This window comes from Phaseolus vulgaris, chromosome 2, assembly GCF_000499845.2.
Source record: "Phaseolus vulgaris cultivar G19833 chromosome 2, P. vulgaris v2.0, whole genome shotgun sequence".
NCBI classification, from domain to species: Eukaryota; Viridiplantae; Streptophyta; class Magnoliopsida; order Fabales; family Fabaceae; genus Phaseolus; species Phaseolus vulgaris.
In genome coordinates, this window is record NC_023758.2 from 35,982,932 (window position 1) to 35,996,859 (window position 13,928).

General features: G+C 29.4%; 1 pseudogene; it reads right to left on the bottom strand.

Moving 5' to 3' along the window:
* Positions 1–12,542: 12,542 nt before the first annotated feature.
* Positions 12,543–12,661, bottom strand: LOC137813084 (5S ribosomal RNA; annotated as a pseudogene).
* Between the last annotated feature and the right edge of the window lie 1,267 nt (positions 12,662–13,928).

Consider the following 13,928-nt stretch of genomic DNA (forward strand, 5'->3'; position numbering starts at 1 on the left):
AAACCCCTTGTTTGAATTATATTAATACATCTCAAATGAATTTAGTCAAATTGAATAAATTTTGTAGGCACTATGTATTAGACACATGAGTTACAAATCATATACGCTACAATAAATATATTATATTCTTCATTCATAGTATTTCGCCTATAATAGTCTTTTTACCTAATGGAAATCAATTGAGTGTCAATCAGTTAGGTATAATTCAAATCTCTCTCTTACTCACTTTGACTAATGTTTTATATGCACTTTCATTCCAAGTCAATTTGATTTCTGTTTCAAGATTGACCACAAATCTCAATTGTTTAATCATTTTTTAACCTTTTTTTTGTTTCATTCTTCAGAAGCAACCATGGAGAGTGATTGGTACACCAGATAGATCACACAACCTTTATCAACTGAGGACTTCGAGTATCCATCGGGTGTCATGATTACTTCTTACAGCAAGTACATCGCGCTGTAAGAAGTAATAATGTGTCTTTAAGGACGGATATCGAACTCACAAGAATAATTGAAAAATCAAGTAAAATATTTACTAAATATAAAACAAAATAACAAAAGTTTGTTGGGATTTGTTATGCCGCCAATGATTAACAAGACAACAAGTCAAAAAGTTGTTGTTTCAATTGGAAAAATAGGGATTGAGTTTCATCTTTCTCACTTTTTTGTATTTTGATTAGCATGACAATATTGTGTCCTTAGATTGATATCGATACTCGTATAAAAATATTTTATATTGATTCCTTGCATATAAAATTATTAAGAAGCTTTCTAAATATCGATTTCTCGCATATAAAATTATTAAGATGTTTCCTAAATATCGATTCCTCGCATATTTATAAAAACAACTTATCCTTAAGATCAGACGTTGATAGCAATTAACATTTCAAATCTATTCCTAACATTCAAATATGTTAAGTATTATCATTTAGGTCATAACCTTAGAAGTACTTTCTAGTCAAATTTAAGATTTTAGATCATGGTAAACCAAACATTACAAACAAAATAATAATACCAATCATCAATCAAGAACAAAATATTATGCTTAGATATCACCTCAATACATAAGAGTTTGAAAAGATTACTCTCAATCCCAAAGGGTAGAATTAGCCACATATGATGACGGTTACAAGCATGGAGAACATGAAAAGAAGATCCAGGATGTTTCTTCTTGACGACTGCCTCCTCTAATGTCTCACATCTCCTATTCTCCCAATTGTGTTACAAGTCACTCAATGATGTTTTTCTCTCAATCTTGCACACTTAGGGTTGTGCCTCAAGCCCCATATTTAACCTAAATAACTTGGGTTAAGTGGATTCTCGCTCAAGCGTGATAGAGCTCACTTGAGCAAGTAAAACATCGAAACACCCAACGATGTTGGAGCAATCTCACTCAAGCAAGAATGAGCTCGCTTGAGCGAGATGCCCTGATGATGAAGTGGGCTTGTGTGAGCTTGATGCGTGCCAGAGCCTTCAAGCTTTCCCTTTTTAGCTTATATTATTCTCCTTTTGCCCAATCATCTCCATTCTCCTTTAGAATCCTAAAATTAACACAAAATTTGGGAATAAATTGTTCTTATTCAAATAAAAATCACAAAATATGTAAAAAGGTATAAATTCATAAATTAGGATTTATTTTATACTTATTTTAGAAATTAATATTCTTAAGTGTCTATATTTTAATATGAAATATTATTAAAATTTGACACTTATCATGTCACAAAACAAATTTGGGATGAGTAAAATTGACACTAAGATCTCATCTATTCCTAATAAGATTGCTAATATCAGTAAATCTTATGTAGATGTTGATCATGCTAAACTTTGATATTTTAGAATGAGACATTTGTCTCATGATAGGTTGAAAACTTTGTCTTCATATTACTCAAATATTTCTATAGGTTTTGTTGATCCTTGTGATATATGCCATTTTGCTAAACAAAATAGACTACCTTTTCCTTCTAGCTTTACTAAATCAAGTCATTTTTTTTATTTGTTTCATGCTTAAATATGAGGTCCTTTGAATCATGTTTCTATTGAAAGGAATAAATATCTTTTAAATATTGTCGATGATTTTACCCGATATACATGAATTGTCTAATGAAAACTAAATATGAAAATCATCAACATGATTGAGTTTCAGTTCAATACTCATTTGAAAGTATTAAGAAGTGATGATGAACTTGAGCTTATTCTGGCTGATTTCTTTAATAGAAAATTGATTTTTCATCAAACTAATTGTGTAAAAACACCTTAACATGACAATGTTGTTGAATGTAAACATCAACATATTTTGAATGTCACTTTTACACTGATTTTTCAAACTTAATTGCCTCATTGTTTTTTGTCATATCTTGTCAAACACTCTATTCATTGAATTAATAAAACTCGTTTTACATAAAATCACCATATCAAATGGTTTATAATGTAATACCATATTTGTCTCATATTTTTCTAGATTACAAAAGTGGGATAAACGATTTTACTCTTTTTTATATGAAATATTTTTGCTTAGAGATGTTTTATGAAACTCATTTTCCTTTATGGAAGAATAAATATGATAGAATAATTATAATTGATAAATTAATATATATATATATATATATATATATATATATATATATATGGAGAATTTGGTCCCTTATCCCCTCACGTCGTGTATGAGATAACATATTATGGGTGGTTCGATATGGGTGACCTGACAAGATCAAAAAACATTCCTAAACCTTAACTTAATTCCATAAAACTGGCTCATGAGGTGAAGTTTGCACCCATTTATATATAATGAAAATATCTTTATCTCTAATGAATGTGACATCTCCAACATTCTCAAAAGATTAATTTTCAACTGATTTTAAAACAGTATTATGAATATGAATTCCTAAAAAATGAATTCCAATGATAAAGAATATTGACACAAGTCATTTAGAATTTTCTATAAATGAATATATTGCCCAAAAAAACAGCATCCAACACGTTTTTAATGCATATTTCATTTAATATTTATTTTAATATTTTTATTTCAAATTAAATAGCTTTATCTATATATTTTCTTTCTATAAAACCAGTCGGTGTGTTTAGTTTTGAAGAAAAAAATGATTAAATAAAATTAAAAGATAAATAGATAAATAAAATGAAATATTCAATTTTTAAAAAAGAAAAATAGATAAATAAAATAAAATAAAATATTCAATTTTTAGAAAAGAAAAAGGCAATTGTTTCCTGTACCATATTACTGCACCCAATCACAGGAGAAAAACAAAAAATATTCTTAAAAAAGGTACATATAAAATTACATTCTAGAACTCCTTTTCTGAGAACACAATAATCTCTTCCGGATGATTTGTTTCAGAATATATTATTTTCAGTTCCAAATTTTTTTTTTATCCAGAATGAGATTTTGATTTTTTTTTTCTGAATTTTTATATCCAAAACATAAAAATCTCTTCCGGATTTTTTTTTTAAATGTATTATTTTGAATTCTAAGTTTTTATTTCCAGAATAAAGGATAGGCAACATTTTTCAAAAAAAATAAATGAAAAATATAAAATATTTTAAATTTTCTCAGTAAAATTTAAAATTGATTTCTTTTCCTTTAATAACGATCAAAAGACTCTTGACTTGTATTTAAGTCATTAAAGGACGTGTACTCAGTAAAGTACTTGAGGACACATCATATCAAGTTAGACATGTTAGACGTGACATCAGCTAATTAATTTAAATATTTGATAATTTTAATATACACAGGTTAAAAACTTATATATTTAAATAATTTATTTCTATTTAATTACCACTTTTAGAATCTAAGATCACATTACTTATTATTCTTTTCATTTATATTTGAATATTTTTTTAATTCCTAAAAGGTAATCGTACTTAATTTTATTCCTATCATCTCTTTTTACTTTTAGTTCATGTAAATTCTTATTATGGTCTTTTCCTATTTTGTTTTAATCTCTATAAAATGCTATTGTTTTTTGTCAAATTTTTCATTTTGATTTTCTTTTTCAAAATATTTGATAAGAACTAGAAACAAATAATCTACTATTAAAAAGACAAAAAGAAATATACCAGAAGAAATAAAATAAAGTAACAATGATTTAAAAAAATTATAAAAAACAAAATTAAAAAAATTATTGGAAATAAAACTAAAATACGACGATATTTCAAGGAAAAAAACATATTTAGTTTATTTAATAATGTAGTATTCGGTAATATTTTTTATAAGGTTTTATTTATATTTAATAAATTTAACAACTACAAATATATAAAAAATATCAATTTATTTATATATTTGTAGACATATTACAATAATAACATTAAACACTAAGTAAATATATGTGTTTTATTTCTATTTTACTTATATACAAATACGTTATTTTTATTTTACATTATTTATATTAAAATAAAATATATGTATCCATATAATTAAATTAAGAAAAATTCATATATTTTATTCAAAATCACTATTAAAGATAAAAATTAAAAAGTAACTTTTCAAATAGTTGTTGCTATAAGACTTGAGTTTTATATTGAGATGAACTTTAAATAAATATAATTTTATAAATATAAATTAACTATTATTCCATTTTAAATTTTTTTTCTCACTAAAACCTTTCTTTTAAAACTCTCTAAATTTTAAAAAAATTTAACTACTATTATTTTGTTATATTATATCCCTTATATTTAAGTTTGTTAAGTGTATCTTTTTTTTTTATCAAGGTTTTAACTTTTTTTTCTTCTCTAAGTGGGTTTCAAGGAAATATAGTACTTGTATTGGGGTTGTTGGAGTATTGGATTTCTATTAGGTTGTTGGAATTATTAAGTAGATACGCTTCAATATAGATAAATAAGGAAGTTAATATTACATCTATTCAATGTATGGGTTCCTTAGATTAATGATGCATGTGTGTGACATGATGCTTGTACATACTTTTGGTGATAAGTATATGTACAAATTGGTATGCTTGTGCAATAAAATGAGACATGTATGATGTAGAAATATGTGTGATGAGGAATAAGAGTATATTTCAGAGTTTGAATGGATTGAAAGCTAAATGTAAGTTGTTGTTTTCTTATTTTTTTTTTCTTTTTATTAGTATTTTTGTTTTTTTTTTGTTTTTGTTGTTGTAAGTGATGTTTGAAAGAAATATATGGTAAGCTTCTAAAAATAAAGTTTGAGTTAGAGAAGTTTACCACATCATCAGATTCATCTTATGGATAATCGGATGATGCATGTGTTATTTATAAGACAAATGTCACCTGTCTCAATTTCTAGTTCAAATTTGGGATCTCTATTGTAGAAAAATTCTTCCTTGAAGATTTTATCATCAAACCTTTTATATGCATTAGCAAAAGTATTATGCATATCCTTTGTGCTTTTGAAGGTATAAACCTTTAAGTAATCTTCTTCAAAAAGACAACATATGAGAGAATTATGAACTCTTAAATTTAACAAAAACATCTGTATTTATCATAAGAAGGTTGATAGCATCTAAAGACGAGACTGAAGTCAAATGCATGTCGGACTCACAAACTCATCCTGATAACATTTATCCAAACCAGAGTGCAATAACATGATCCTCTCCTTTCCAAAATGGTATGATGTGCTTTGTAGGATCTCGATCAACTTAAGAGGTACGGAGAAAGGAAATCCATGGAAAACATAAGAAGAGTTGTAAGGACTGAGAATAATAGTCTTAGTAGAAGTGGTAAAATTAAAATGGAATTTGAATTTATTATCAAAGTGAAAAAAAGTATATAAATAGAAATACATTTATTCAGGTTTCATTTTAAAAGAGTCACCATCTCTCTCAAATTTTTATTTTCCTCTTATCTCCCTTCTCTCTAAGATTCTTACCTCCTCGCTCATCAGTTTGACGATGAGAGTCCACCATTAGACTCTTGGCAGTGAAGACTATAAGACTACTCAATCAAAATCTTAGATATAGTAAGTTCATTTTGTCTCCTTTTCCTTTGAGTTAGTTTTGATCTGGTTAGGTTTGCCTTTATTTTAAGATTGTAAGTGATGATTTTATCTTTAGAATTAGTCTTTGTTAGCTCAGGGTGCTAGTATTATAGTTAGATTTTTTATTATGACTATATGGTGCAAGTTAAGCTACCATTGAGCTTTTGATAGGTTTGGAACCTTTAGTGAGCACATGCTCAAACTCAGGTAAGGGAAGCTAGTTTTTAATTTCCAATAAAATCCTAGGCTAAAAGATCTAAATGTGGGGGTGATGTGGTCACCAATCTCAAGTTTTCTTGCAGGATTGCTTGGTTTCGAGTATATTAGAATTTGATTGAGATTAGAATGTGAAATTGTAGATATGATAGATGTTATAGAATTATATTTTTTTTATTTGAATAAGTAAGTGAATGTATTTAAATAGTATGATGAATCACTTAAAGGATAATGTTGATGAGTATTGTTTGTTTGATTTTGGTTTAAAGATATTGAATATATGGTATTATAGATTTATAGAATACATGAAATTTGTTACTTTGCTTTTAGTATATTGGATAACATAACAATTTGAATGAAAATATGATGTGCTCTCGCTCAAAGCAAAAATGGGGTAAATTCATATGTGTTTTTTAGTCCAATTTCGGTCAAGCAAAAATGGGGAAATTATGGGATGCTCTCGAGTTCAATCTCGTTCAAATGAGAAATTTTCGCTCAAGCGAATAAAAATATAAAAAAAGTAAAAAAAATTAAAATTTTATTTTTGTCTTTAAAAGCCTAGTTTATTATTACTTATTATTTTTAAGTGAAAATTCTAAATTTTATTAAAGGAACTTAGTTATGTGTGTTAAGTGAATTTTGATATATATTTGAATTGTTTAGAAAGTTTAAAATATAATGTGATTGAATGATGTGTTAAAATGAAGTATACAATGAGGTGAAACTGTGATCAAAACACTGTATTTTCAGGAAATGATATATCGTGTTGAGATTGTTATTAGAGTGTATTGATTTGTGAGTGTCCCGTTAATGAGACGATCCTGACTCTATTGATATAATGAAATCACATAGATAAAATTATTCAGTTAGTGAGAGTCGAAGAAGGTTCATATGATTTTGTCTGCAGTTTGAAATATAATTTGGTCTTTTAGGTCATATGAATTTGCCATGTCATATGAGATGATTAAATATTGAGATGATTATGCACATGGTTGTTTCATAGCGAGTAGTATGACAAATGCAGGTCTCAGAATGCTAATTTCAATACATGAGTCTTCCGGAAGTAGAGTCAAGTATCTATGTATGTGAATCAGCAGAAATCTGAGATGAGTAATATGGATGATGAATATTGATAGACACTTGATAATTTTGTGTAAATTATGATAATTTGACGAATTATGTTTATTACTAAAAGTTAAATTTATATTAAAAAATTTAGAAATAGCTAGCTTATCCTGTGCTTTGTTTTGTATTTTGTTTTTCTTTATCTGTGATGATTGTGTACTTACACGAGAGCAAATGAAGTTGGTGTTAGAGCTCCTCAATGAGCAACTAGAGGATAATATATTTTTATTTTGAATGTTTTTGGTTTTAAACATTTGTGTATATATTAAAATCTCTATTAAGAGGGATATATTTTGAAACACAGGATGAGATAGTTGTATATGTTTATATGTTAATTACATAGTGTATGCATATTTTTTTTTAAATATGAGTAAAAATAGGGATGTTACAAGAGTTGACACAATTCACAAAACCATGGCGAAACCCATTAGATATGTAATAGTTTTCAATGTAAAAAGCAATAACAAGTAAAGAAATGAAAGTAAAAATGTTTTAAGAAGAGAAAGGGATTAAGAACACGTCACCTTTAATGCAACAATCAAAGGATAAGTGCAAGAGGATTCACCATTTGGGAAAACTTATCAAGATAAGAATTGAAGCAAAAGAAGAGAAAACTCAAACTCACAAAAGGAGACTTTTATTCGATTCCAAAATAAATCTAGTTAGCCTCCTTTGAAATCTCTCCCTTGTCATGCTTCTTGTTTAAATTCCTTTAAGCTCTTCTTTTTCTTTCCTCAATAAGTTCTTCTTTATCTTCATTTATATATCCTCCCCTATTGGAGATAATTTGGCCACAAATTCAAAAGGCATGTGTCACAAAGAGAAATATAAGAAATATTGAAGTTATGACTCACAGCATAATCCTCCGGAAGAACCAATTGTATGTGATGACTATTTACGACAAGTGCACCGTGTTATCGAAAGTAATAATTTGTCCCTAAGGACGGATATCGAACCCACAAGGAACAGTTGAATAATCAAGTAAAAGATTCACTAAATAAAAAACAAAATAATAAAGTTTGTTGATTCAATTGGGAAAATTGGGATTGGGGTTCATCCTTCTTACTCTTTTGTATTTTGAATAGCATGGTAATATTCTATCATTTGATTGATATTGATGCCCGTATAAAAATAATTTATATCGATTTCTCGCATATAAAATTATTAAAAGAGTCTCATAAATATCGATTCCTCGCATATTTATAAAAACTGCTTATCATTACGATTAAACGTTGATAGCAATTAACATTTCAAATCTATTCCTAGCATTCAAATATGTTAAGCATTATCATTTGGGTTAGAAACTTAAAAGTATTTTCCAGTTAAATCTAAGGATTTAAATCATAGAAACAAGCATTACAAATAAAATGACAATACCAATCATCAATAAAGAACATAATACTATATTTAAATATCACCTCAATACATAAGAGTTTGAACAGATTAATCCCAATCCCAAAGGGTAGAATTAACCACTCATGTTGGTTATTACAAGCATGGAGAGCAAGAAAAGAAGATTCAGGATGTTTCTCCTTGACGGTTGCCTCCTCATGGGTTTCTAACACCTTTTATTATCCCAATCCACTCGATGATGTCTAGGCTTGTGCCTCAAGCCTCATATTTAACCTAGTTGGGTTTGAGCTAAGTGACTTCTCGTCTGGGTGAGTTGCACGAAAAAAGGCCCAACGTCATTGAAGTGATCTCGCCTGGGTGAGATTGGGCTCACTTGGGCGAGATCCACTAGGAGCTTTTTGGCTTGGGCGAGTTTAGGCGAGCTTGAGTGAGTGCTAGTGCGTTCTGACTTTCCCTTTTTAGCTTTGTCTATTCTCTTTTTGCCCTTTCATCTCCATTCTTCCCTAAAATTCTAAAACTAACACAAATTTGAGAATAAATTGTTCTTATTCAAATTAAAATCACAAAATATGTAAACAGGTTTAAATTCATAACTTAGGGGTTATATTATAGTTATTTTATCAATTAATTTCCATAAGTGTTTGTATTTTAATATGAAATATTACTGAAATCTGACACTTATCAGTATGCATTGTAATTTATTCTTTTAAGAACTTGGAAAAGGCCATCTCTTCTAGCCCGAAACTTGGATTTTCTTTGATTGAAAATCTATATTTTCCCAAGTGAACCCAAACCCAATTTGTAGGTTGGAAGATTACCTTTTTCCTTTCCTTTATTTCCATGTCTCGCAAACTTTTCCACCATCCTCTCTATCTGATTTTTGACCTTTACATGTAGATCTTTTATAAAATTTTCCTTTTCATTTACATCACTACACATCAGGTCTTGTTGAGTAGGACGAGGACATAAGTCAAGAGTGGTCAAAGGATTAAACCCATAAACAATCTCAAAAGGTGTGTGGGAAGTAGTAGAATGAATTACTACTTATATGAGTTGATTTAGTAGACTCACACATTGAGTTATTAATTTCACTTTGATTAGTATTTTGTAGCAAGATGAGGTGATGACTTAGTGAGGATTGTCACTGGACACAAACTTAACAAAGTGGTTAAGTAAGTGTGAAGATTCTATTCAAAGAGCAAAGGGAAGATGATTCACACAAGGAATTATAATGCAAGCGGAAAAATAAGAAATTAAAGGACATTAGAATAAGAGTTTACATAAATAAAAGAGAGAAATTTAGAGACTAAGAAGGAAGAACTTAGATGTTTGAAGGCATCCATGGAGATGGAGAGATGAAAGAGTCATGCCACTTGGAGGAGGAGGAGTCCAAGATAAGTAATGAAGGGAGCCACCACTTGAAGCATCTTTGCCAAGATAAGACTCAAAGAAAACTAGATAATCAGAAATTCACTCAAACAAAGTTTCTTTACTCAAAATGTGTTTTTATTTACAATGAGCAAGACCACCTATTTAAAGCATAGGTGTCGTGAGGTTTAAAGAGTGGAGGGAATTTTAAATTCAAATTAAACATGATTAAACTCCCTAATTTCGTGCTACTAAAAAAGTGGATCTAGAAGGGTCATGCTTTTCGCATTTGAGCATGTGCTTAATGTGGGAAGTGTGACCACATGTGCTCCTCTAACTAGGGTTTCTAGAAGCCTAAGGTAGGTTATTTTTCTTGTGCCAATGTGAGCCCAATTTATTACATTTAATCATATCTTATAAAAAGACTAAAATAAAGAACAATTGATATTCTGGTATGCTCAAGTGTTCTTCTCCTAAGGATCCTCTGAGGAATAATGGGATGTGCCTGACCAAGCTTCGAGTTTTGTATCATGTTCTTGGTCATCCTCCTAGAAGGTTGGACTGACTTACTACATCCTCTGTCAATCAGAGTTTCATCAACTCCATTGTATGCAAACTCAATGTGAGGTATATGTATTTCCCACCTTTTCTGTTTTTAGAAATCATGCATCTTAGAGGTTGAATTAAAGTTTTATTAACCACTTTTGTTTGACCATCTATTTGTGGTTGACTAAGGAACTTAGAGTCTTGGTTAGAAACAATACTCCTATGAAGTCCATGTCATCAAACCACTTCTTTGAAAAATAAATTAGCAATAAAACACGCATCATCAAATTTTTGGCATGATATAAATTGAGTCATTTTTTAAAACCTATCCACAACCATAAAGATAAAGCCATGTCCATTCCTTAATCTTGACAATCCAAGAACAAAATTCAATCTTGCTAAACAATGTTAGGAAATGGAAAGGGTGTGTACAAACTATATAGTAAGAATTTGTTCTTGTCCATTTTTCCCAAAAATTTTGAAACTTGTTTTTGTATGTAATGCCAATAAAAATGTTCTTTCAAAATCTTTAGTTTTATTTACACCAAAGTACTCGATAAGTCCACCTTCACGTTCCTTTTCAATGAAAAGTTGTCTTAAAGATCCCTTAGGAATGTAAAAGTTTTTATCTCTAAAATGAAATGTTAAATGTATGAAAAACCCTATGCATGATCCTTTAGAACATTCATAAAAATTTGAGAGAAGTTATAATCATTTTGATAAAACTCCTTAATGTGATCAAAGCCTAAAACTATTGTTTCCAAATTTATAAGCAAGATATATCTTCTAGACAAAGCATCAACCACGATAATAGTTTTTCCGTGCATACGTTTAATCACATAAGGGAATTTCTCAATGTACTCCACCTATTTAACATGTCTTTTGTTAAGATTGCATTGACCCTTCTAATGTTTCAGGAACTCATAATCACTATGAATCACAATTTATTTTGGTAAAAAGTCCAATTTTGCAAGAATGTAACTAAGGCATATAAGTTTCTTATTATAGGTAAATAATTAAGATTATTACCCTTCAAATTCTCACTAAAATAAGCAATAGGGTATTTCTCTTTTATTAAAACCACCCCTATTAGATAACACTTTAGAAACTAATTTATAATTATTTTTATTAATAATAGAAACTACTTTAGATATCAATAATTTGTTAGTCTATAAAATAATATCTAATTTAGTTAATATAGTAACTAATTGTTTTTTTTTCTCTAAAATTAGTTTCTATTTAATATTTTTCTTGTAGTGTAAAAGGAGATTTAATATTGACTATTTGTTTAGATTTACATAAGTATTCACTACTACTCTTTTTGAGAAATAGTAGAGGAATAAATTCTGGATGCAAGAGATTCACACTCTGAAAACCTAAAAAATGTTATGACAAAATCGATTAACAATAACTAGTTTATATATGTTTGATTCTAAATAGGTGGTATATTAATATATTACATGGAATATTAATATATTCTTTTAATATATAGAAAAAAACAATGACAACTTTATAAATAGGTTTGATTCTATTATGACATATCGAAAATAAACAACATGAATGACCAAGAATAAAGCATGAAGATTTGATTAATTTGATCAAAATATTAAGTGGAAGAATGTGAGAAAATAAGTCTTAAATTAGAGATAATTTACTTTAGTGCTTGCTCTTTTATTATAAAGGAGTCTCTTATTAAGACACATCAAAAATACTTCTTTTTTTTTCTACTCTTTTTTAGTGTTTGAAAGAAAAAGTAAGAGAGAAAAATAATTTCTACTACTTTATGTTGTTACTATATATGTTACTCAACATCAAATTATTTATTTTAGTATTACAAGTAATTAAGATAATTGATTTATATATTATAGTTATTAATTTTTTTGGTTGAATTTAATTTGAAGATTAGGTATTTGAACATTAATTCTTTTGTGTTTGTTTTTTTTATCAGCAAAGAAATACAAAAAAAAAAGTGTAACACGAGGACTTCCCAGAAGGTCACCCATCCTAGTAATACTCTCACCTAAGCACGCTTAACTACGAGGTTCTGATGAGATCCAGTGCATTAGTGTTGGTATGATTGCAACTAACATTAATTCTTTTGTATTACTCTTTTTTAAGAAATTCTAGTTATTATAGTGAGAGCTAAGCACCAAAATATTTATATTAGTTATTTTTGTAATAAACTAATTAACATAAACATTGTGACGTAAAATAATTAATTTAAATGTTATGGTAGTTATTAACAATCATTATTATACCGGTTGGAGCCGAGTGAGCCACGTCATTCAGTATCAGTAGCGACCAAACAAATTGGTTACATTAATAGAAAATAAAGAGATACATGATAAATCAGTTGTCATTTAAGATAATGGGGTAGAAGTTTTGAAGATGGGTTTAAGTGGAAAGTGGGGGATCGTAAGGAGATTTCTTTCTGGGAGGACAGCTGGTTGAGCTGTGGTACTTTGAAGGGAGTTTTTCCGAGACTTTTCTCTCCAAGCTCGGCCAAAAACGCAAAAATGGTTGAACTTGGGTATTGGTATAATGGTGAATGGGTGTGGAATTTGGACTGGCGTAGATCCTTTTTCGACTAGGAGAAGTCTTTGGTGGAACAACTGTTTCAGAGTCTGCAAGAGGTGAAGTTGGTTTTTGGGGAGGCGGATAGTTGGGTCTGGAAGATCGGGGAGAGTTAAACTTTCTCAGTCAACTCTACCTATGTTTAGGTAAGGCGGGTTAGAGGAGGGGAGTATTCTCCTGTGTATAGTAAGTTGTGGAGGTGCAAAGCCTTGCCTTCTGCTTTGCTCACTGCTTGGAGGGTGTTGGAGAATAGGATTGCCTCTAGGGTTAACTTGGTAAGGCGTGGAGTGGCGGTAGAAAATCCTTTTTGTTGTTTGTGTGGGGAGGAGGAGGAGTCGTCTTGTCACTTGTTTTTTGTTTGCAGGTTTGCTTGGCGTGTTTGGTGTCTGTGTTTTAAGTGGCTTGGTGTGTCGTCTGTAATTCACAAGGACCCTAAGTCAATTTTTTCACAATTCAGGATGAGTCAGACTTCTGTTTCGGTTAACGAAGTTTGGGGTACTATTTGGGTTGGCATAGTGAGCGAAATCTGGAAACATAGGAACTCGGTCATCTTCAATAGAGGTGTGGCAGATGTGTCTGAAGTGTTCGCTTCGGTGCAAGTAAATGTATGGTCTTGGATTTTATGCAAAGTCTCATTTTGCTTATTTTCCTTATTCTAGTTGGGTTTTAAATCCTCTGGCTTGTATGAGGTTGATTCATTAATGTTGGTTAGTGTTGGTATGGTTATCCCTTTGCTAATTTGGTAGGTATTCTAATAGGAGATTGGTGTCAGGTATTT